This window comes from Vulpes lagopus, chromosome 11 (genome assembly GCF_018345385.1).
Source record: "Vulpes lagopus strain Blue_001 chromosome 11, ASM1834538v1, whole genome shotgun sequence".
In the NCBI taxonomy this organism is placed as follows: Eukaryota; Metazoa; Chordata; class Mammalia; order Carnivora; family Canidae; genus Vulpes; species Vulpes lagopus.
Window position 1 is genome coordinate 91,787,156 of NC_054834.1, and position 25,696 is coordinate 91,812,851.

General features: G+C 39.4%; 1 protein-coding gene across 2 annotated transcripts in view; it reads left to right on the forward strand.

Annotated features, from left to right (window-relative positions):
* B3GALT1 (beta-1,3-galactosyltransferase 1) overlaps window positions 1-25,696 on the forward strand; it is a 513,956-nt gene that overhangs the window by 155,586 nt on the left and 332,674 nt on the right. For both annotated transcript variants that reach the window (XM_041773296.1, XM_041773295.1), the window contains exon 2: window positions 23,844-23,947. The gene's annotated coding sequence lies outside the window, so the exon portion shown is untranslated. The remainder of the gene's footprint in view (window positions 1-23,843; window positions 23,948-25,696) is intronic.

Sequence of the window (25,696 nt, forward strand, 5' to 3'; positions counted from 1 at the left end):
GCTCAACCACTGAGCCACCTAGGTGTCCCAGTATGATTTTTTTTTTAATGTGTTCACATAGTGGAATGGATGTATTCATGCATTGGAATAGGATAAAAATGAAGAGGATACTGGAGCAACAAGAGATACAAATAAATAGATGCTAGGTAGATATATATGACAAATCCATACATAAAGTTAAGGAACAGTTAAACTAATCACTGGTGTTAGAAACCAGAATAATGATTATCTGTTTGTAAGAAAGAGGTAAAGGGTGATGTGAGGAGATCCATATCTCTTAGTTGTAGAATGAGTGTGGTGCTGCTATTCCTAAAATAGCCAGAAACACTCCTTCTACAACTGAGAGAATTGTAGAAGCCAAATCTGAAAGACAAACTACTTAGTGGTATCTGAGAAGTAGCATGGTATCATAGTTACAATTGTGGACTCTGGAGCCAGCCTACCAAAGTGTAAAAGCTCAAACCAGCCAAGTAACTTTGCATGACTTACTTTTCTGTGCTTCAGTTTCTCATCTGTGAAATGGAGATAATATTATCTCTCTTAGGGGATTGTTTTGAGAATTATATAAGTTGATGCTTCTAAAATATTTTAATAGTGTCAGAATATTTCATATGTGCTTATTTAATATATATTTAATAAATATTAATGTGCATTTATATTTGGTATATATTTATTGCATATTTGGTATGTATTTATTAAATAGATATTAATTTGGGGAAACAAACCAAATTTGAACTATGGAAATTTGAGATTTCATGTTTAGAGTTAAAGTGATTTTCTTCTTTTGTACTAAGTTTATATAAACCAGTACATAGATGTATTTAAGCATGAAGCAGTACATCCGAACAAATGTGTCCATGATAAGAACACATTCTAAATCCTAATAAAATGCATCTTCAGTCACTATAGATACTTGTAATCATGGTATAATAGAAAAAGTTAAAAATATTATCTATATAGAGTAAAGAGACTTTGATAACATACTATCAAACTGTAGTAGTCTTTCTAGAAACATCAAACTAGACTGGAAAGCAGTTTCCTGTTATCATTCATATTTTTAGATAACACATGATTTTAATTAATATGTATAATCATTAAAAATTCATAACATGTAAGAAAAAACTATTGTTAGCATTAAAAATTGACCAGACTTTTATATCTCAAAAACGTATGCAAACTGTCAAGTATTTCCTTATTAATAATAGCAAATTATATAAAATTATTTCTGTGAGATTTGCAACAAATGATTGTCTTCCCACAGTGTTGATCCTTAAGAATTAAATTGTTATTTTTTTTTCTGAATGTTCATTTTGTCCACTTGCAAAAATAAACTCCCATCACAGTAGCTTTCCTCTGAACCATAATCCTGATGTATATTCATGAGTTCCAGAATGAAGGGCTCAGCAGTACATCTTCCAACTTCAAACCCAGTGTCTCTCTATTTGACTCCTGCTCTCTCCCAAAGGGAGTTTATTTGATACCATTAGTTTCATAATACCAAGAATGTCTGCTAAATTCACTGATGTAGTCAGTCATTCCTGAGAATGGACCCACTGATCATTTCTTTCTGATTAATCCAAGAAATAGTAAAAATTGGTTAACTCATTTTTCTGGATCCTAGCAATTAAATATTAAATAGAAATAGTCTAAATGTGTTCTTTCTCCCTTTTCTTTTATTGAGAAATAGATTTTAGTCTTAGTATCCTCATTTTTAATAGTAAATAATATGTAGATATAGACATAAATCCAGTGCAATTTATTGAAATGTTGTAAAGATTTGGATTTTAAATACTTATTATAGTGTTAAGTATTAAGTTACTAAGTATTCCATTTTCTTTTTTTTTTTTTAAATGCTGATATCTAAATCACAGTTGTAAACAAGGAAAGGGAAGGGATTGTAACTCACTTTATGAGTTGAGGTTGCCCCCCACCCACAATTTTTCTGCAGTCTACTCCTGCACTACTGACTGCACAGTATCATGTTCCATTTAGCCCATGTGGAAGTCTTTACCATATTACATAAGATTATATTCACCTGTCTTTTGGTTTTACTTTGTGAGATATAGTAGACCAGTTTTTAAGAGCTTATTCTATTTAAAGAATGTTGAAAAGCATTGAGGAAATGTACAATTAAAAATAAAATATGTACCTACTTTTCCATATAGCTTGATCAATTTCATTTAGCTATTGTAAGGGAGCATTCAGAGCCTCTGTCCTAAGGACTCATTATTCTACGTAGAAAATAGGCTTTGTGGCTTTTGGCAGCTTGATATTTTGTTATCCTTTATATAGGGAGGAAAGAGCAGGCTGATTGAAGAGATTCATTATAATGTAGTTTCAGTTCCTTGATCCTGTCCAATAGGGAAAAGTGAGGAAGAATCTGCTAAAAATAGATAAGCAGAATGTTGGGTAAACACAGTGAGAGACCCTTTCTTGTTTAGGTTTCTTTCCTGAAAAAGCCTGTGGGAATTGTTATTTCTGAAGAGGACCTGCTAATTAATTAGCACATATTAAATGTCTGCCCATTTTGAAAAAAAAATTGACATTTGGTTCATTTATGCCACATAAATAGAACTAAGATTTGGTAGGAGACATATTCCTATATACAAATTATCCTTTCATAGAGGGAATAGTTTTATCCCTTCGAAGTTAGCTGAGAAGGAAAAAAAAAATCAATATATCAAACCTCATCTTCTAAATTACTCCCATTGAAAATGAAAGATGGGTTTTGGAGTTGACGATTTAAGAGAGCAGATGTAGAAACTGAGATTTTGGCAGCCCCATCAGAAACTAATGAGCTTTGGGGAAATCCAGCTGATACAGAGTTTGGATAGATCACTATCAAAACCATAGAGTGTCTAACACCTACGGTGAACTGGTTTCAAGGTGGCACATGGAAACTGACCAGAGGTAGTCTTTCCAAAACACTTACAGCATTATTCAGTATTACAAAAGGCTTTCCAGGGTAGTGTTACCTAGTATATTTAGAATTAATGTTGCTATTAATATACACATACTCTATTTGAAGTGATAGTAAAAGTTCATAATACTTTAAACCCTTGATAGGTGCCTTACATGGTCACCATAAAGCTATGAATGGTCTTTGTTTCATGGTGGCTAGCTAGGCAAAGCTATGGTTAATAACCAGTGTGAGGGCTTTCAGAGAGGCCCAGAGCCTTCCGCCATCTGCTGGAAGAGTAGTTGGATTGTATGAACCACTGTAGTAGGAGAGAGTGCTAGAAGACCATGAAAGCTCAGGGTTACTAAACTCCATGGTAGGTTATAAACTCCATTGTTTTTGTAACTAGTCCTCCTAGTGGTTTTGCTGTTCGTTTCCTTGCTATGATTGGCTATATCCTAGCCACCTAATTTCAGAGTGCTTAGTGTTTCAGTGTGTGTTTCAGTATGTTTTCACTGTATAAATATAATTAGTGCATATTTGACTCTGCTGTTCCTGCACATCTGGCTGTAGATTTTATAGGATATACAAATTAGGCAATCTTTATATGTTGATGCTGATAAGATGCTGCCATGGGACTTCAAGTCAGAATTCATACATACACATATTTTCGGTTACTCAGTCCTGCTAATCAGTGTGTGCATTTGGGAGGGTGTGGAGTAAGAGTTGGAGGTGGAAGTTATTAACATGAGCGAACAGTAATCTCTGCCAAAGACTCTTGACCCCAAGTATATTGGACCTTTCCAACCCATCTGAGCACCCTTCTAACTCATGAGTCTAATCCAGTGTTTCCCATAAAATCTAATCTCACTATAGTCTTTATCCTTTGGGTCCACTGAATTCAGCTTGCTGTCTCACACCCTACTGAACCTCAATGACTTCCCACTAAACTTTAGGATAAAATTCAAACCTTTTATCATAGTCTGAAAGATCCTACACAGATCTATCCCAGTCTACCAAACCTTCTCTATTTTCTGTGAAACATTTAAGTATCCTTACTCTTCCCTGAATTTTCCAAGCACCTCCTATTTCAAAGCCTTTTGGCTTGTTCTTCCCTCTGCCCACTGTTTGCTCTTCCTCACTCTTCATTTTTGTAACTGAAGTAGTCTTTATCTGGTAGCATCAAAGGAACAGAACTATCAAATATTAAGTGAAACATGGTGAAAAATGGCAACTCCCTGCAGTGATGTCAGTATTTCCATTTGTTTGGAATTCTTTGTGGCAAATTGCTATATATATGTGTTAGGGAGGTCTAAATGTCCTTTCTAATTTTTGTGAAAAAAAATGAAGGATAGTTAAGTCATTTTCTGTTAATTAAGAAATCTATGTCAGGCGCATTCTGTGTTCAGAAATCTTCAAAGTTCTACTTAGGACCAAAACGTCTATTTGCAGTTTAATTATTCAGAAACCCAAATCTTGTAATTCATTCCTTTAGTCAATTAGCATTTATTGAGTAACTATTATATGCCAGTCACTCTAAAAAATAGCATGCCTCATTTCCAGTTATCCTGTTGTAAAGAAACATGACCCCAAGGAATAGACACATTGGGAGTAATATGTAGATATTTTACTTTCAGGGCACCTGAGTGACTCAGTCAGTTAAGCATCCACCTTCGGCTCAGATCATGATCCTGGAGTCATGGGATCAAGTCCCACATTGTGGTCCTTCTCGGTGGGGAGTCTGCTTCTCCCTCTCCTTCTTTTTCTCTCTTTCGAATAGATACATAAAATATTTTAAAATATGTGTACGTATTTTAGTTTCTTATAAACATTACCTGAAAATGTATTATGTGCCTAAACATTACCTGAAAATGTATTATGTGCTAAGCACTGAGTCCCTGATTTAAGAAATTTATAATCCTTGGCAGAAATAGATTTAAACATAAGTATAATACGTTAAAGATACAGAGATTTGGGGGAAAAAGAAAAGGAACGCTAATGAATTGATAGTGAAAGGGGGCTACACCTGGGTGGCTCAGTTGGTTGAATGTCCGACTCTTGATTTCAGCTCTAGGGCTAAACCACATAGGAGGCAGGAGGCAGAAAGGTAAGAAGACATTTACTGGGAAGACAGAGAAGATAACCAGAAAGAGAAACCACAATGGACATGGGCATAAACACATGCCATAGCATAGGTTCTTGAGCTCATAGTTAAAAGCTTGGTACTGAATATTGTACAGAGGGAAATGGAATGTAACAGGATGGAGATATAGGTATTTGAAGCTGTGTTTTACACCATTTGAATATGAAAATTTTCTAATTAGCCAATTCGTTCATACTTCAATAGCTATTTTGACTCACTGTTAGCATTAGATTGCCAAGGTGGCCAGCTAACTGAACTGACTTTTCATTGACAGTCTTACTCATCATCTATACAGTACAGTTGTCTGTCGAAAAATGGTGACCTAAAATTAGACTGGATTGATCTATGTAGGACGTTTGTAGTATCTTCCAGCATCATTGTCTATCCTTCCCTGTAGTTTCCACTTCTATTTCACGGTTACAAGCTAGCAAAATTGTGTTGATATAAGCATTACTTCATCCCTGTGAAACTGGTTGTATTGTTTCTGGGCTCTATTATCATTATCTTATCAGCAGAGGTGGATTTCAGGTGAAATTAATCAAGGCTAAGCTTCAGGGCTTGTCACTTACATGGGCTCATTTTATATGATCTAATTTTTAACTTGTAATCCTGTCTTCTTTTCTTAATTAGGGATCCCAAAGTTGTGTGAGATGTAGGCTGCATAGAAACCTGGATCTACTCGTAGCCGACCTCAGCTACAAAATATGGGGCACAAGTTGAAATAGCCATCAACAGTACTTTAATCAGTTCTTGAAGCTACATTGTAGGTTCTTGTTATCACTGTTTGGTAGACGCCTAGAATTTGATGTGATTTTGACCCAGATGTTAAAATCTAAATTATTCATTATGAGGTTTGCTCTCCAAAGGAGTACATAAATGTGATTTTAAAATGATTCTAAAAGTTTTGAATTGCCAATTCAGATATAATTACTGGATGATGGAAAATTTTATTTCCTCATAATCACAAATAAATATACATGCTATGCATTGTAAATATCAATCAGATTTTATATATCTTCTTATTCAACAACTGTATTAATTTGCTAAGGCTTCTGTAGCAGTGTTTGAGCCACAAATCAAATGGCTCCAATAACAGAAATCTGTTGTCTCAGTTCTGGAGGCAGAGATCAAGATGCTGGTGGAGTTGATTGCTTTGGAAGGTTGTGAAGAAGAATCTGTTCCATGCCTCTCTTACAGCTTCTGGGGGTTGGCTGGCAATCCTTTGTTCCTTGGCTTCTGCTGCATCACCCTGATCTCTGCCTTCATCTTCACATGGTCTTCTATTTGTTTGTGTCCAAATTTTCCCATTTTATAAGGTCACCGATTATTTTGCATTAAGGGCCCACCCTACCCCAGTGCAATCTCATCTTAACAAATCATATCAACAACAACCCTATTTCCCAGTAGGATTAGATTCTGAAATGCTGGAAGTTAGGATTTTAACCGATGAATTCTGGGTGAACACAATTTAACCCCTAGCAACCATAACAGTAAATAAATCGGAAAGACTACTGACATTTATGCAGTTTGTTTGCTTCTAATGTGGCCAGTAGTTTAGAATCCAAGTTAGCAGCTCTAGGTATTTACCTTAGGCACAGCCAGCATCAGTATTGAGCATTTTTCTAATGTCAGTGGACACAGTTATAAGAATGTATTGTTTTTATGGTCTGGAGTTCAGATAATATCATATCTGGCCCATAAGGTTGTGGCCTCAAGTCACATTTCAATTCTGGCACCTGCAGGCTTACAAAAGCAAGATGCACAACACTGTCCTTCTTGTCCTATTAAACTTTGACAGCTTTTTGGGTTTTCCTTTAAGGAGAGAATAATATGAACAGTTTTGAAGTTCTGTGAACTTTTTAGGGTTGTAGTATCCTAATAAAACATTCTATGCAAAAATCTGCTCCCTCAATAAAAAACATATATATCCCACTCAAAACAAAATTTTGAAATTCCAAATTGTATGCTCTCACTGAGATAATGGCTTCCTTAATTTTTGGAGCAACATGGAGCAATTTATTTCATGATCTATAATCCATGTTTAATGCTAATTGATGAAATGGAATCATGAAAAAAGAAGGAAATTAAGGAAGATGCAGCAACAAAGAAAGAGAAAAAAGATAAAGGGAGATGGCCAAACATGAAGAAAAGAAAAAAAAAAAAAGACTTTCTTCTGATTTTTAGAAAGCCTCTCTTAAGTAAGTATTGTAGTTCCGTAAATAATTCTGTCTGCAAAAGATAAAAGGAGCAGATTGGCCAATTACTTTCAAACTGTTTGATCACATCCATGTTTTCATTAATTATTCAAGCTTTAGGACTCATCAAAGAATCCTAATGCATAACTCAAGAGGAGGAGCAAAAGCTAAGACACTGGCGAATGCTTTTTATGTTTAAGAGTTCTCCCACTTATGAGCATATGTGCTTTTAAATGTTGGGATGATTTAAACCTCATACGTGGGAAGGAGGTTGACGGGTTAGCCTTTTGGAAAAAGGGAAAGAAGGACATAAATTAAAGGTGCTTAAAAAGTCATGTCAGCGAGTAGAGCTAGAGGTGTAGGATAAAATGACATCCTTGGCCTTCACATTTGTTGCTGCAGGCCATGCAATGTTGACCATATACAATAATGGTGCCTGAGTCTTTACATGAAAAATCGTTGTAAGGGCAGTGTAAGAATCTTAAGAAAAATGAAATGAGATGATTAGACAGAAGAAAGGAAAGATGATGCAGTGAGATCCTATAATAATGTGAGAGTAAGTTCCAGAGAAACATTTTTATGAAGTCTATAATGTATTACTTTAGTTTTATCCCGATTGTAAGTTATCAGACCATTTTATGGGCACTATAATGTCACCAGAAGTGCATGTCTAACAAAATAATAGAGTGCATTACCAATTCTTCTGTGATGACCACTGCAGAGAAACTATTAGACCCATTTGTCAATGTGCTTTGGTGTCTAATAGTTTTAAAAAATAGATGGTTGTGAACCCTATTCAGCGTTTTAAAGATATTGTTTCTCCTCATACACAGTCCATTGAATCATCAGTTTTGAGTACCTCTATTTGTCCACCCATGCCTTTTCAGTAAGCTGATTGAAAAGTAAACAACAAAACACATTTTGAATGACAGACTAGAAAATACTAACAGTGTGTGAATGGCATATGGAAAGTCTATTGTTTCAAACAGAAATGATATTTTTTTTACACTTTGGGTATTATGCCTAGAACATTAAAATCGAGTATATACAAAATAGATCTTCAAAATAGGAAAGTCTGCTTTGCAATAAAATAACTTAGAGGTCTGAGATAGTGAGGTGCATGCCTTTATAAAGAATTCCTTTACGATGGATGGATTTAGCAAGCTCTTTAAAAGCATAGCTTTAGATATTGTCTGTAGTTCTGTATTTACGCAAAGGAGTTTGCTCTACCAGTTCTAACTTCAGCCTTCATTGACTGATTTCATTGTCCTAATCCTTTATGATCCTAAATACACTACCCTTCACCTTTGCAACTCTTTTTGACAATTACTAAAATGGGTCAGTAAAAAAAAAAATCCAAGGGAAAAGAGGAGAGAGAAAGAGGTTTTTCCTAAAGCAAGAGTTACTGGTTTGCTTTCTGCCCTTGAGTGAGTCGATTCCATCATTTGTTATAGGTGACTGAACTAGATGATCCATAAAGTGTCCCTGCTCGAGATCTACAATGCTATGATGGCTAAGTGAGGGCACTAAAATAAAAACTGTAAACAACAAATAAAAGCAAAAAGTCATGTGGAACCAACTTTCCAAAATTGCTTCCAGTATTCAAAAACAGCTTTTTAAATTAATATTCAGTGTTGCAGCATTTCAGATTGTATATCTTTAAATCCCAGATCTGCTACTTGCTAGCTCTGGGACCTTGGGCAGATCATCTTTTCCCTCCACAAGCCACAATTTCCTACTACCTACTCTGTTAAATAAGAATAATGATACTACTATATAGGTGAGGATTAAATAAGGTGGTGCAGGCAAATGTTTAGTACCAACCAAATGCTCAATAATGTTAACATTTATTATTATTATCCAGATCTGTATTGGCAATGTTTAACTTATTTTTCAGTTATTTATTAAAAAATATCCATTAATATTTTAAGTAGATTCCTTGTTGAGTGCTGAGCACAGTGCCCACATGGAGAGGGACGGGGGCGGGGGTGGGAGGGTGGGTGAGGATTCCATGACCCATGAGATCATATGACTTGAGCCAAAACCAAGAGTCAGAGTCTTAACCCACTGAGCTACCCAGGGGTCCCAGGGCGCCTCTTTATCTAGATCTGCTTAGGTGACATTTCTACCTACTACAGCTGACTAGTTTGGTGACGGGTAACTGCCAAGTTTGTTTTTTTCTCAATTTCTAGAGTAGATGTGGGGGAGTCACCAGTGCAAGAGTCACTAAATATTTGTCACCGAACTCTAGAATTTCAATTATAATATAGGTTCAGGGAATAGGCCAGCTATATTTTCTTATTCTCCTTTCCCTATCTCTCCTTTTCTAGTCCAAAAGGGATTTTTATTGGTATCACTTCTCTGTTTTATAGAAAAATTGCTCCTATGGCATCACTTATTTTTTTTCCTACTCTTTCCAAGGCCTAAACTCTTAACTCCAAGTCCTCTAGGATTTGACTCTTGATATTTAAATCCAAGCTTTTGGATTGTGTGTTTTTTTTTTTTTCTTTTCAAGCTGCTGGTACTTGCAATTCAAAGCCTTGGTTTTAAAGACTGTTGTCTGCACTGTTGACTTACAAAGGTCAAATTAATAGTTCAAAGGCCAAAAATGTGATTCTTTGTTCTCTCTGAATCAACCCTACCCTGAGGCATAGAGAAAGTATTCTTTGCTACTTAAATATAGTAGAAAAATAGAACTAAAAGAAATTGAAAAAAATCAACACTTAGTTTAATAGCAAAGTACCCTACTACAGAAGGATAGTCACAATGAAATAAAATGATAAGTGTACTAGCTCCATAAGGTAAAACAAAAACAAAGCAACAAATGTGCCATATATATGTATATATGAGTGTGTGTTTTATATTGTTGGACCCTGGCTCATGGGTGCCAACGTGTCCCGGTGGACGCCCCAGAGACTCAGACCCCAGACAGGCAGATGCAATTAGCAAGAGGGTTTATTGGACGTTTGCGCAAACGGGCTCTCCGCCTCCGAAGAGGAAGAGAGCCCTGATTAGTAATTACAGGTATCTTTTAAAGGCAAAAGGGGAAAAAAAACCGCTTAAAGACAAAAGAACCTCGGGAGTTGCATAGCATTCAGGTTATTGATTTCACAGAGGGTCAACATGAACCTATTCAGGGACATTCCAATCAGGGTGTGGGGGGAAATGGTTTTCTTATTGTAAACAGAATGCTTTTAGTTGCTAAAATTTCAGGAAGATGCCTGGATGGGCTGCCTCTGGATTAGGGCTGGCCCTACTTACAAGGGGGGAGGTTTCTTCATTCCCTCCTCTTGTTTGGGCTGATTTTAACCTTAAAATCTTAGGGAACATTTATTTCTTCAGTTTGGAGGGCCCGACATTGCTGAGTTAATACCAGAGCTTGGGTAATAAACAATCTTTCTCGGATTAACTGGAGCGGCCAGTTGAGGACTCAGGGGCCGAAAGTTAGCAGCAGGAGCAGGATAACTAGAGGGCCCATAATGGTAGAGATTAGGGTGGTTAACCAGGGAGACTGATTAAACCAGCTTTCAAACCAGCCCTGCTGGGCCTCCCGGTCCCTTTGTCTTTTATTTAACCTTTCCCTGAGTTTGGCCATGGAGTCTCTGATGACTCCAGAATGGCCTGCATAGAAACAGCATTTTTCTCCTAGGGCTGCACACAGTCCTCCCTCTTTCAGGAATAGTAAATCCAAGCCTCTCCTGTTTTGGAGTACTACTTCTGAAAGTGAGGTGAGGGACTGTTCTAACTTAGAAACGGACTGCTCTAGTGCCCGTAGATCCTCATCTACAGCTGCCTGGAGTTCTATATAACGTCGTGAGCCCTGGATCAGAGCAGCTGCGCCAGTACCCACCCCAGTAGCGACCCCTAGTCCCAACATAACGGCTAGGGTTAGGGAGACAGGTTCGCGCCAAAAACGGGTGGGATGTTCATTATACTGATTTTCTAGAGTTTCAGCAGGGTGATAGAACACCCTGGGTATGATCTGCACCATGACACAGAAGTCGTTTGAGCTATTTAGAACCTTAGCTGACACACAGGGGGTGAGGACTTTGTTGCATGCCCACCAAGTTCCCGGCTGGGGCTCCAGGTAAGAGTCAGTCCCTAAAATCGGGGCGGTAGTATTGCAGAGTTCCTGGTAACCCCGGGTGAGTATAGTTAGCCTTGACAGTGATGTAATCCCAGGAGGAGGAGGGCCTCTCATCCTGTGTCTCCCTAGTCTCGCACCCCCAATTTTTACAATAGAAGTGTTCCCCTCCTCCACAGGTGGGATTTAGCCTGCGATCTCTGTGGTACCCGGGACAGACATAAAAGGGAAGAGTGCTGAGCATGGCCCTTCTGTCAGGCGTGCCACATCCTCCCCATGGGTCTAATCCCAGTCGCCCTGGAGGGCTTTCTCGGTTAGGGGCTCTAGAGGTGTCGAAGTATCCCTCTAGGTCCCATGGGCTAGGGGCCCCTATGGTTAGCTTGCATAGGTCAGGATATAGGTTAGGCCACCAGGTTCCCACGGGGGCGGTCTTAGTTATAGACCAGACCTCGTCACCCCCAGACGTTAGTACCTGCCAGGTTAACCTTTTGAGGGCATGAGGGTCACCTTTGGTGGAGGTAAAGAGCGCTAGGAGAGGTAGGAATATAACAACTGTCATTGAACAATTTTTTGAAAGTCTTATCTTGAGCGGGTTTTGGGTGCGGTGGAGCTTCCATTGGGGTGGCTCGCCCGGTCCGTCCTGGCTGGCGTCAGCGGTGCTCGTTGATGGGGCGCGCTTGACGTGTGAGGCGTGGACCCAAGCAGCAATGCCGTCTACCTTTAAGGCGGTTGGGGTGGTCAGTCGTACAGTGTATGGGCCCTTCCAGCGGGGCTCAAGCGTCCTGGACTGATGTCTCCTGACATAGACGGAGTCACCGATCTGGAACAGGTTGTGTCTCCGGGGCGGTAGACAGCCCCGCAAGGGGTTTCCAGATCTGGCGCTGGATAATCTGGAGCGCCTTTAGCCTGTCCTGTAAACCGGGAGCGTTAGCAAGAGGGTCAATAGCAGAATCTAGTAAGTCCGTCACTGGTGGGGGACCTCCATAGACAATCTCGTAAGGAGTTAGCCCATGGCGCGCGGGAGTGTTCCGGACTCGGAACAGAACCATAGGGAGGAGTTGGACCCAGTCTCTAGTGCCAGTCTCCAGTGTCAATTTGGTTAGGGTCTCTTTAATTGTTCTATTCATTCTTTCTACCTGCCCTGAGCTCTGGGGTCTGTATGCACAATGTAATTTTTAATTTATCCCCAGTAATCTGGCCACCAACTGACTTACCTGGGAGACAAAGGCGGGGCCGTTGTCTGACCCTATTACCTTGGGCAGTCCAAACCAGGGGAAAATTTCTTCTAGGATTTTCTTGACAACCACCTGGGCAGTTTCTCGTTTGGTGGGGAAGGCTTCTGTCCATCCTCCTGTGGGCCTAGTGCAGCGGCTCGTGCCGTTTCATCGGCCATCCTGTTCCCCTCTGCTACTGGGTCGTTGCCGTGCTGATGCCCAGGACAGTGAATTATCTACCACGGCCGCCCCGGCTTTAAGTTCACCATTTCGTAGAAAGCTACTCCCCTCGGTGTACCAGGTTGCTTCAGCACCTGGCAAAGGCTGGTCTGTCAAGTCCCCTCTGGTGCCATGGACCTCGGCTAGGATCTGGTGGCAATCATGCATTACCAGGGAGGGGGACTCGGCTTCTGGAAGCAAGGTGGCCGGGTTTAGAGATGTAGCCGTTCCAAACCGTATCCGCTCAGAATTCAGTAACATGGCCTGATAATGGGTGACCCGGCTGTTTGAGAGCCATCGATCAGGTGGCTGGCAGATGACTGTCTCTATGGCATGGGGGGGCCACCACAGTGAGGGGTTGGCTGAAGGCCAACTTATCTGAGTCTTTTACCAGGACTGCCACAGCCACTATTATTCGGAGACATGGGGGCCATCCTGCAGCCACTCTGTCTAATTTTCTTTTGAAAAGTATGCCACAGGCCTTTTCCAGGGTCCCAGTTTCTGAGTTAGGACCCCTTTGGGTATTCCTTGGTGTTCATCAGCATATAGCGCAAATGGCTTGGTTACATCTGGGAGGCTCAGGGCAGGGGCGGTCAATAAGGCCCTTTTTATTTTGTCAAAAGCCAATTGTTGCTCCTTTCCCCAGTGGTAGGGGGTGTTGGATTTCGTGAGAGGATATAGGGGAGCCGCCAGCTCTGCAAACCCGGGTACCCAGAGGTGGCAGAACCCAGCACTGCCGAGGAACTCTCGTAGCCCTCTGGCACTAGTGGGTGCTGGGATCAGGGCTACAGCCTTTTTGCGGCCCTCCGTCAGCCACCTCTGGCCTCCTTCCAGGAGATATCCCAGATAGGTCACTCGTCTCTGGCCTATTTGGGCCTTTTTGGCGGAGGCCCTATACCCCAGTCCTCCCAGTCTCTCGAGCAGGGCCCCCGTACCTTTTACACAATCCTGTTCTGTCTTAGCCGCTATGAGCAAATCAAACACGTACTGCAGGAGAACGAGGTCCGGATGGCCAACTCGGAAGTCTGCCAAGTCCTGATGCAAGGCTTCGTTGAACAAGGTGGGGGAGTTTTTGAATCCCTGTGGTAGCTTTGTCCAAGTGAGTTGTCCTGAGAATCCCGTCTCAGGATCTTTCCATTTAAAGGCAAAAATAGGCTGGCTTTGAGAGCTTAACTTTAGGCAAAAGAATGCATCTTCTAGATAGAGCTCAAGGGTCTTTCTGCCTCAGTTAAAACTGAATGTTGAGCTCCCGTAGCAACCAGGAAGGTCACTGGTTGACCCCCCCACTTTAAGGGTTATCTGAGGCTCGGGGGGGGGGGCACTCCTGGCCCTGACACCCCCAATCTTCATCCTCTAGGGACAGTACGGGAATGGGCTTCTTAGGTCCCTGCGTTTGGCCCTTCTTTGGACAATCTTTAACCCAATGTCCTTTTTCCTTGCAGTAGGCACACTGGTCTCATTCAACCCGTGGTCTTCTTTTGTCTCCCAGGTCCTTACTCTGTCCTGACTTACTCTGCCCTGAGCCCTGTACTACGGTGGCCAGTATCCCAGTCAGTTCTTTACTGCGTTTCCTCTCTCTCTCTCTCTAAGTATACATACGGTAGCCCTCCATTAATCTTTCCAGAAAACCTGCCGGCGTCTCATCTTTTCCCTGCACTATAGCACGTACCTTTGCCAAATTGGTGGGGCATCGCCCTGCCCCTTTGAGACCTGCTAGGAGTACCTGGCGATAGAGACGGAGCTGCTCCCTCCCAGCAGCAGTGTCGTAGTCCCAGGTCGGGCGAACCAAGGGGAAAACATCCTCGTTTTCATTAGGCAACTAGGTCGGCCTCCCATCCGCCCCGGGGACGTTTTTCTGTAGACGCGCTGTCTCTCCTCCGTGGTGAGGAGAGTCTGCAGGAGCTGATCAGGGTGCCCATGGGGTCCTGGCTGAAAGACCAGGGCCTTCACCTGCAAGATAATATCAATATTAAAAGTTCCATTCGTGGGCCACCCGACGTTGAGAGTCGGCCACTCTGAGGAGCAGAAGGTGACCCATCTTCGTCTTCTGACTTCGACCGAAAGGTTGTGTGCTCGGCCGGCGACTTCTTTCCAGTGATCTAGAGCGAGGCTTAAAGGGGTGGTTACAGTTTGCCCTGCGCGTGTAGAAAAGAGGTGAGTGGGGAGGAAGAGGACAGGAAGAAAGACACAGAACAGACAGATGCACACAGATGACAGGATCGGCATGGCGGATTCAGACGGGAGCGGTCGCCAACAGCGACCCTCCCCGAAGAGGAGGGAGTGCCGGGCTCCCTCCCTCTTCCAGACCACTCCGGAGTCCAACTCCGGAGCGGGACCAGAAAGACACAGAACGAACAGACGCACACGAATGATAGGACTGGCGCGGCGGATTCAGATGGGAGCGGTCGCCAACAACGACCGTCCCTGAAGAGGAGGGAGTGCCGGGGCTCCGTTCCTCTTCCAGACCACTCCGGAGTCCGACTCCGGAGGGGGACCAGGGGTGTCAGGGCACGTCTGCCTCCCCCGCTGGTCCAAATACAGAATACAGAGTACAGCGTCCTGCAGGCACAATACAGACCCGGCACAGACCCGGCCAGTCAGACAAACGGACGAGACAGATATGACATTTAGCGAGCTCGGTCTTACCTCCTACCGGTCTTAGGATTGAGCCTGGGGCGTCTCGGATCCCGGACGAGCCCCCAAATGTTGGACCCTGGCTCATGGGTGCCAACGTGTCCCGGTGGACGCCCCAGAGACTCAGACCCCAGACAGGCAGATGCAATTAGCAAGAGGGTTTATTGGACGTTTGCGCAAACGGGCTCTCCGCCTCCGAAGAGGAAGAGAGCCCTGATTAGTAATTACAGGTATCTTTTAAAGGCAAAAGGGGAAAAAAAACCGCTTAAAGACAAAAGAACCTCGGGAGTTGCATAGCATTCAGGTTATTGATTTCACAGAGGGTCAACATGAACCTATTCAGGGACATTCCAATCAGGGTGTGGGGGGAAATGGTTTTCTTATTGTAAACAGAATGCTTTTAGTTGCTAAAATTTCAGGAAGATGCCTGGATGGGCTGCCTCTGGATTAGGGCTGGCCCTACTTACAAGGGGGGAGGTTTCTTCAATATATACACATATTATGACATATATGCGTATTATATATATAATGTTTATGAGCAGCATATATCATCACAGACTGTTTTTAAAAATCTTTGAACATGAGCATGATGTCTTGGTTGAATACTTCTAGCTATAAACATCAATTCATATATGGAATGCCTACTGTTGCAGAATTTCTTTTTCTTTAGTGCCTAAAGTTCTTGGTTACACTGCTTTGAAGAATGAAGAGGTAGACCAGAGTGGTGGGCAGCAAAGCCAAGTTTTTGAGCAAAAGTACAAAGCTCCGGAAGAGGGAGAGGACCCAAGAGGGTTGCCAATTTGGCATTTAAATCTAGGGGGTTTTGTATGGGCTCTTTGCTGTGACTGCCACCCAATCAAGTTTTTGTCTACAGACTGGTCAACCTAGTTGTTCTCATGGGAAGGGTGAAGGGCTCCTTCCAGCCTGATGTAGAATCCTTTTAAGGGTGGTTTCCTCTTGGGGGTTGGGAAGCTTGTCCGTGCCTGCCTTTCTTCCAACTGTCCTAATTCCTTACTACTATATGCCAGGAACTGGGGATAAATAAATGAAAAACAATGGACATGTTCTACTAAATGCTAATCTACTAAACGCTGGGAATTTCTCAGTCACCAAGTGGACATCAAAAATCTTCAAACTTACATCCCACTGTGTAGAACCTCCCAAACCCTACCTTTCCAAGGTATTCAAAGCCACACCTGAATCTTCACTTGTTCTCTCTGGTGGTGGAGTTAATTGTATTTGGCATTTCCTTCACCACTACAGAGAGTACTGTTAGATCCCCAAAAGAGTTGACTCAAGTACACAATTTTAAGACTGATTTCTAAAAAAAGAAGGCTCTTTTAAATGAATAATATGCAGAAAGGTGTTTTCTAAATAATTAAAACTTACTTCCCACTTAATGCCTATCATTTCTCAAGATGCAACTAGTTTTTAGAAGACTAGGAAATGACTCATAAATTTAAACAACGGAAATTTTTTATATTTCCTTTCTTCTTGGGTTTAAAATTGGATACAATATAAATTCATCTCTCTTTGCAGTCCTTTACTAGTAAAATTATCTCATAGTCTAATGAGATAGGCTATTGTCTATCTAATTTCTAATGTTTCCAAACTGAAATTTATAATATATCAAAACCTGAAAAGATTAATGGTATTTTGCAGCTATACAAGTGAGCTTTCAAAGAACTAGGTGGGGTTTTTTTGGTTTGTTTTTAAACAATGACATTTTTCTTAAGCCTTCTTTATTCTTTTAGTACATCATCTGATGGGAAATCCGGATGAATTAAAGATGATCATGAAATTTAAATAAATTAACTATTTCAGGACACCAGAACTTTATCTTTTAGAAAATACGTTTCCACAAATGCAAAATTTGAAACACACATTTTCCACAATATTTTAGGTCAGTTTTTCCTAAACCTGCATAATATATAGTGTCTTTTTAAGGGAAAAGCAAAAACAAGGACAAAAATCTTCTCTTTGTGCCTCAGATATTAAATCATTTTTATTAAATTGTTATTTAAATATAAGGTATTTATGCCTATATCTTTTACGAAACATAATTACAAATAAAACACAAATCTACAAATATGAGAAATTCAATTTCATAATATTGGTTTTTAATGTAGCAGGAAATGTTTGGTTAAAATGAAATATTTGTTCACTACGTGAAAATGGCATTGGCTTGTTACATACAGGTTCTTGTATCTAGTATGACAATATGGTGTGCAGTAAAATATTCTTCTAATATTCTTCTAATATTTTGCTTGGGGAAACTCTTTTGGGATAGTATCTTAATTGTCTTTTTCTCTAACTCTGTTTTTATTAATAATTCCTGGTACCATGTATTTACAAACATGAACACTAGGTTCATATGAATATGTGGCTGTAAAATACAGGTCTAGAAGACCCAAAAACCACTTAGGTTATTTCTTTAATTATTTTGGGAAATAAAAACACAAACATAAAAAAATTGTTAAAGGATAATTTTTTAAAAGGGCAAAGTCAAAACTATTATACAAGTGTCAGAAAGGTGATTCGTTCATTCAATTATTAATGAGGAAATTAATAAGATGTTATGAACTCTCTCAATTGGGAATTCAAAATGCCACATATACACAGTTGGGTCAGGAATGTTGAATCTACAAATAGATGTAAAACTGGCCTTTTCTCCTTGGGGGAAGTTTTCCCTCCACTAAATGGAATTGCACATCTTTGGATAAGTATCATTTTAATTGTTCTCAGTAATCTATAATTTACAGCTTTATAAAATAATTCAAATTGCCCTCCAAAAGAATCAGCCAAGAAGTGTATGCAAGATAATGTCTCCTTTCCATAAAAGATGCTAAGTCTTCCTTTGGTCCATTTAACAATTTGTCCAGCCAGTATAATTAAGAAGAATATACAGACCCTATAGAACCTCCTTGGATCTCTATGGAAATCTTAGAGATCTCCTCAGCTCAGCTATCCCTCTTGAGAAATGATTTCTAGCTACAGATGAATGCCCCATCAAGCCCTTAGTCTTAAAGGAATTTGTAGCTCTCCATTCAAATATAAACACCAAGCAATCTGTTTGGATCAAGGGAGTGACTTCTAAAGGATGAGGAATTCTGATAACTAACCCCAGATCTTTTATATGTGAAAATTTTGTCCAGAGGCAGAGTTACAATGGTAAGCTAATTTTTTTTCAATAAGAATGATTGAATTTTCTTTCTCTTCTTCTCATTTCTTTCTTCTTTTCCTTCCTTCCTTCCTTCCTTCCTTCCTTCCTTCCTTCCTTCCTTCCTTCCAGGGAGAACAATTACCACATACCAGGTACTGCATTAAGTATTTTATATATTTCATTAAATATCACAATAAGCCTATAGGTATGTGTGTTTTATGAAACGAGAAAATTCTCCCTGAACTAATCGCACTTTAAATATTAAAGAAAAAGTTATTAGATGAAAAACAGGGCAAAACCAAATGTATATTTAATGAGATCTGTAATAATAATTAGGATAATATCTTAAGGACTTAGATGACACATGTTGCCCCAGAGTTAGAATCTCAGTCACTATTTATGGAACACATCCTAGTCCTTCCCACTTCATCTGGGAAACTGAGTGTCCAACTTAACATTTTTTTCACAGGGCTGTGTATGCATTTGTCACAATGCTTGCCAAATGGTATTAAATTATCTTTTTATCTGTTTATGTGTTCTTACCATCGTTAAACTGTGAATTGCTGTAGAACGGCCAAGTTTATTCACGTACCTATAGTGACTTGCATGTTGACTGGCACATACTAGCAGCTAAATAAATACCTTCGAATTTGTCTAAGGTATGCATATACAATAAAGCTAATTCCTATTAACTGCTAGAATAATTCAGTTCTAATCACTAATTCCAAAGATTCTATTTCCTCTTTCAAAATATTTCAGTGTTACTATATAGATTTTAGTATTTAAAAGACTATTGAGTCTTTGAGACTCAATCTCAAGACTCAAGACTATTGAGACCATTGAGTCTGGAGATGTTTAAAATTTGCTCTAAGAACACATGAAAGTCTTGTCTTATCAGATACAAGCCAACAAACAGAATGTCATGCTGTGACATCTCTTTGAGAGTTAATGAGGAAGGAGGCTGTGACAATACAAAAAATCATTTAAAAATCATCTAGAATTTTGCACCACAATTATATATCTAATGGATTGAGATTGAGAAAGTCTTGAGTGCCAGTATATATATTATATATAAGGTTCCTCAAATCTCCCAAACTCAACACCATCTTTCTTTCTTTAAAGTATTTCTTAAAATACCAGTGAATATCAAAGAATGACTAAGGAACTGGGAACACAGGGAGCTGATATTTACATTGGCAGAAAGAAAGAATAGCAACCAAGCTAAAGTGAGATTGGTAGAGTGAAAATTAGAGAAGGAAAAATTAAAGTAAAATGCTAGGAAAATGTTCCATTGTGTTAACTATTCTAATCATCAAGCTATTTGGTTGGGGGATAAAAATAAAACATGGTATTTAAAAAATGCATTACTTGGTCAAAATATACACATTTCTTAAATATTAAATATGTTAAAACTACATAAACAGGAACTGTAATTCCTAATTACCAGTAGAGGATTTCTTTTGAATTTGTCACTGACCAGAGTTAGAAAATAATAAAAGTGTCATTTGACAGTTTGAACTACAATCTGACAATATTTTCTGTGGATATATGGAATGGGTCTCATGTATGAGAAAATTAATTAGAGTTCCAGTTACTTTAGAATTTTAGTGGCCATTCTTGGTGCTGCCAGGAGAATGCAACCAAAACCCTAAACTGGTCAGAGCCTGGGAAAGATGGTAGAAGTAAGAGGTTATGGATGTCTGTGTAATTAAATACAAATCATCCATTATCCATCATGGTCTTGGTTTAAAGTACACTTCTCATTCGAAGGCTAATTTTTTAAATACTATTTCTAGCATGTTTCCTCTTAAAGCAATCTTTAAAAAATCATGTTGGTTTTCTTCTAGATAGTTTCACAAATAAACAACAAAAATAGTCTTCTTTAGAAGGCTTGGAAATTCAATTATTATATGGTTCATGTTTTATTTATTTGTTTTTTAAATTATATTATTTCATCTTTTTGATTTTATAAATGACTTCTCTCATTTTGGAAAGAATTTTTGGACAACTAGGTTAGAAAACCATAGGGACGCCTGGGTGGCTCAGTGGTTGAGTGCCTGCCTTCGGCTCACGGTATGATCCTGGAGTTTCAGGATCGAGTCCCACATCCCTGCATTTGAGCCTGCTTCTCTGTCTGCCGCCTATGTCTCTGCCTTTCGTTCTGTGTCTCTCATGAATAAATAAAGAAAATCTAAAAAAAAAAAAAAAGAAAACCATAAAAAGGAACAAGATGATTTTTTTATACTAGTTAGACAAAGGAAAATTTTCATATGCTTTAAAAATTTGATTGTCGGGATGCCTGGGTGCCCAGCAGCTGAGCACCTGCCTTCAGGCCAGGGCGTGATCCTGGAGTCCCATTGGGCTCCCTGCATGGAGCCTGCTTCTCTCTCTGCCTGTGTCTCTGGCTCTCTCTCTCTGTGCCTCTCGTGAATAAATAAATAAAATCTTAAAAAAAATTGGATTCCCACAGAGGGACTTCATTTAAAAGTGTGGTCAGGGGTGGTGATAAGGGAGTGGCATTTACCTAAAAGTACTTTATGTTGATATGCTTATAGTTATACTTTGCTCGTGGTTATACTTTGTATATCAAATACTGTACCTATCACAAGCTTGGATTTATGGTGAGTATGCATAATGCTGTTGTTGGGAGAGCCTGCAAATCCCTCCTTGGCAGCAGAGTCACCAGAAGTAGATGCACCTGTCTTCCCAGCTGGGATTTGCTCATGGGAAAGAGGGTCATTTAACACCATGTTGTCCTCATGGACAGCTGTATGTATAAGCTGCCGTAGGGTGTGGAAGACCTAAATTCAGTTTTAAAAAAAGACTTTAATGTCCAAATGAAATTTGACATGAAAAATATTTTGATGTTTTGATTCACTCCATTTAGAGAATATTTAGGCTTGGTTTAATAGAAAAACATTATTTAGTTTGCTTTAGTCTGATTACTCTAACAGCTTTTAATGACTGAGTGAACACCAATATTTTCAGCTCAGCTTAGCTTGGGGTTTAGCATAAAATAGTTCATTCTGTTTTGATGCAAGTTCTTACTTAAAACATGGACCTTCTCTCAGTGCTGCAGCCATAACTCTTTCTTTTGTCCATTTTAATTGTCTCTTTTCCTCCACCAGACTCTAAGCTCTACAATAGAGGCTGTATCTCTTTTGCTAACCATCATTTTTTCTAGCATGTTGCCATTGTGCTAACTCTGGATATATTTATGTGTAATAAATCTTTGTTAAGTAGATCCATAAATGAAAGAATGAAGAATTACTTTTCACTGGCCAGGAAGGAGGTGAAGACTCCTTCCTACAAAGTAGATGCTTTCTGAAAATCACTCCAAAACTGAGAGGTCTCTTTGAGTCCCTTTGTTTTTTATTTTTTTATTAAGGTATTTACTTATAATATAATTTACAATAAAATGTAGATTTTATGGGCACAGGTCCATGGAGTTTTTTCAAATGTGTCTACTTACTTAAGCAACTATCTCAATCAAGATACAGAATTTTTGAAGCCCCTGGGTGGCTCAGTCAGTTGACTCTCAGTTTGGGCTCAGGTCATGATCTCAGGGTTGTGAGAGTGAGCCCCACTTTGGGCTCTGCACTCAGTGCAGAGACTGCTTGTCCCTCTCCCTTTGCTCTCCCCCCCCAATAAAATCTTAAGAAGAAATAGAGAACTTTTCCATTATCCCAGAAAGTGCTCTCATACCATTTTCCAGTTAATCTCTCACAACACTGTTTTGATTATCATCATAACCTCTTTTTTGCCTTTTCTGGAGCTTCATATAAATATAACCATAACTGAATAAAGTATGCACTTGTTTTGTCTGTAATAATAAGATTAATAAGGAAGGGCTGTGCTATTTTAAAAAGCTGCTGTATGCCTCTTACTTGGAGGATTTATTGTCCTGCTTTTCCCATTCTCTAACCATTTGCTCTTTAAGAATTTCGAAGATAGGGGTGCCTGGGTGGCTCAATAGGTCAAGCATCTGCCTTCAGCTCAGGTCATGATTCCAGGGTCCTGGGATGGAGCCCCATGTCCGACTCCCTGCTCAGCGTGGAGCCTGCTTCTCCCTCTCCCTCTGCCTGCCACTACCCCTGCTTATGCTTTCACACACTCTCTCTCCCTCTCAATAAATAAATAAAATCTTTTTGAAAAAGAATTTCAGTGATATACAGAATAAGATTCTTAGAAGTAGAGTTCAGAAGTACCATCAAACTTATATTATTGTAACTGTGGGCCTCTCTACACAGATTGACAAATCAAGCTGATCAAGAGAGGCATATTTTAGGGGTGGGAATGCAGCCTGTCTTCCTGACTTCTCTGAGCTTTACACAGCACTGCACCATTGGTTTCACTCATCCTCGAGACAGTTCTATGGGTAAACATACGTATGGGTAACAAATGGGAGAGGTTAAGAAAGAGCTCCAAAATTAGGTATTTCCACTAAAAGTCTTCTTTAAGATGTATTTTCAGTAATATATAGCTCTTTGTGGCGTAGAGGATGGTGTTTGAGTAGAATTGCAAAGGAGGTTTGCAAAGAACTGTAGTCAGTTTGCAGGCAGTGGAAAGAGGCTTGCCAACTGAAGCCTGTAGAAAATGGATTCATCGAATTAGAGCAGTCCATGATCAACTGCCAGAGACGGCTTATTTTCTTTGCTCATTCCAAAAAAAAAAAAAAAAAGAATGACTGAAACATTGTGGTGATGGAAGGCTATCTTATAGAACATACTGGCAGAGAGCACTTTTTCACTGGCTCAGGTCAGTATTGTTACAGACGTGATGGAGTACTTAGGGCTCTGGTAGAGATCTTTAGGTCAGAAAAAAATTAGGCATAGGAGATTAGGGACCAAAATGTGTTAGTTTATTTCATCAGAGTAGAGCAATGAAACAGCTTTAGCAAAGCCTCAGACAGGACTAGCTAAGCCTAACAATTTTCAACTTCTTTTGCAGAAACGTTTGCTATTACTAACAAGATCAAGGAATAAAATCGTGATCTAGGGAAAGGAAGTAAATAATCATGAAAAGTAGTAAATATGATGTTATAACAAGGAAAGACTCCATTCATTCAAAGCTGGATGAGGGGGAGATTATAAATGATTTGAGAGGAAGAGAATTCCTTCTTCAAGTTAAGTGTTCTGTAAATGCTGATTAGTTTGTACAAGATGGCTTGAGGCAAGATATGTGGCAATTTCATGAAATGGCAAAAAAAGAATCTGAACAACTTGAAAAAGAATGTTAATATTAGCTGAAGCGTACCAAGGTTATTTTTAATGTATTTTTCTTCCCCCTCAGACCCGGTAGAGACACTTCAAGAACTGCTTAATCCCGGAGTGGAGGGAGTGTGCAAAGACCCTGACACTTTACCCTGAGACAAGTTCAGAAGTTTTCCTTATAGGGTAAGAGATGATTCCTACTTTTGGTTTTGTTGTCTTTGAAAATTAATGAAATTGTATGGTGAAATGAGTCGGTATTCACAGAAGTAGTAGGGTGCTCTGAATTTGTTTATAGCTTTGTAGTAGCTCGTGCCTTACAGCCTTTTGTGTGAAATATGTTCAGAAAAAATTCCTTGGGCAGGTATCATCGTTATGTTTGAAATAGGATGTCATGTAGAAACAATGGGAATTGCAAAACACCAATCTAACAATTTTGGATTAAAACACTATTAGCAGAGATTCTCTTGTCAGGTGCTTCTCAGCCTTTTTCTTATCATGCCCACATAGAAAAGGACAATACTTCTGCGATAGATGGCAGAGGCTGCTTACTACCAGAGACCGCTGGCCCTGGTCATCAGACCCAGAACAGCTCCAGGGCCAAAGGGTTTGAATCTCAGTACGTCTGTAAACCGTTATTTGGGGGAGCTCTATCCTTTTTGAAAACACTAAATTGTCCCCAGCTTTGTCTGCATCTCAATGACTGGAATCTGGGTTTAGAGGAGTTTCTTTTACAGAAAAAAAAAAAAAAACTCTGGGTCCCCAATTTTCATATGAAGTTAACTTGATCTAAATAAAGATTGACCAATATCCCTGACTTTATATCAAGAAAATTGAACCTAAAATAGTTTCTTCATCCTTTCTGTTAGTACAATAATAAAGAATCTCTCCCCTAGAGAATCCACAGGTACATTTCAATTCCGGCAAGGCGCCTTGTTGTCCTAGGGCTCTGGGGAAGTTGACAAAAATCTGCCTTAACAGTCACGAAGGCTCCCCATAGTCTGAGATGTGCAATAGCTCAGGTCTCACTTCAGTATTTGGTTTAGGTTGAGTAAGGTTGTTAGCTGTCTTAGTTATTATTTAAAAAGAAAAACAAATGTTCAACAGATTGGGGGCCTGATTCAAACTCAGACTGAATATTGTAGAATTATAGGTTTCAGGCTAATGGGACATGGATACTCTCTGGTATTTCTTCTGTTCCTTATTCCAATGTTATCACAGGTACCAACATAATTATGACTTCAAGAATAAAGTGGTAACAACAGGGATGAGATGCCCAGTTCTGTCACCATGAAAGACTGGCATAAAATACTGTTGAGTCACAATATTAGAAGTTGTCTTATCTTACCAGGATTTTTGCCTTGGTTTGGTTTGGTTTGTTTTTAAAACCTTTAGTGTCTTTGGCTTTGCTGTTTTTTTTTTTTTTTTTTTTTTAATTTTAGTTAACAATTTTTTTAGAGTAGTTTTAGGTTTACAGAAAAATTAATTGGAAACTATAGAGAATTCCTACATATCCTTCCCCAAAACACGTAATTCCCCCTATTAGTAACGTCTTGTATTAGTATGGTGCATTGTTATAATTAATGAACAAGTATTGGTAGGTACATTATTATGAATTAAAGTTCATTACCTGTGTGAATTTACTCTTTTCATTGTCCATTCTTTGGATTTTGAAAAATGTATAATGACGTATTTCCATTGTTGCTGTATCATATAGTGAGTGTATCATCTAGTACTATATAGGGCATAAAATGGAAAATAAAGAATATTTTGACCACGCCCAAAATTTCATGTACTTTCCCTATTTGTCCTTCCCTTCCCTCCCTAAAACCCTGGCAACTTCTGATCCTTTTACTACCTCCAGAATTTTGACTTTTCAAGACTGTCATATAATTGCAATCATACAGAAGACAGCCATTTCAGACTGGCTTTTTC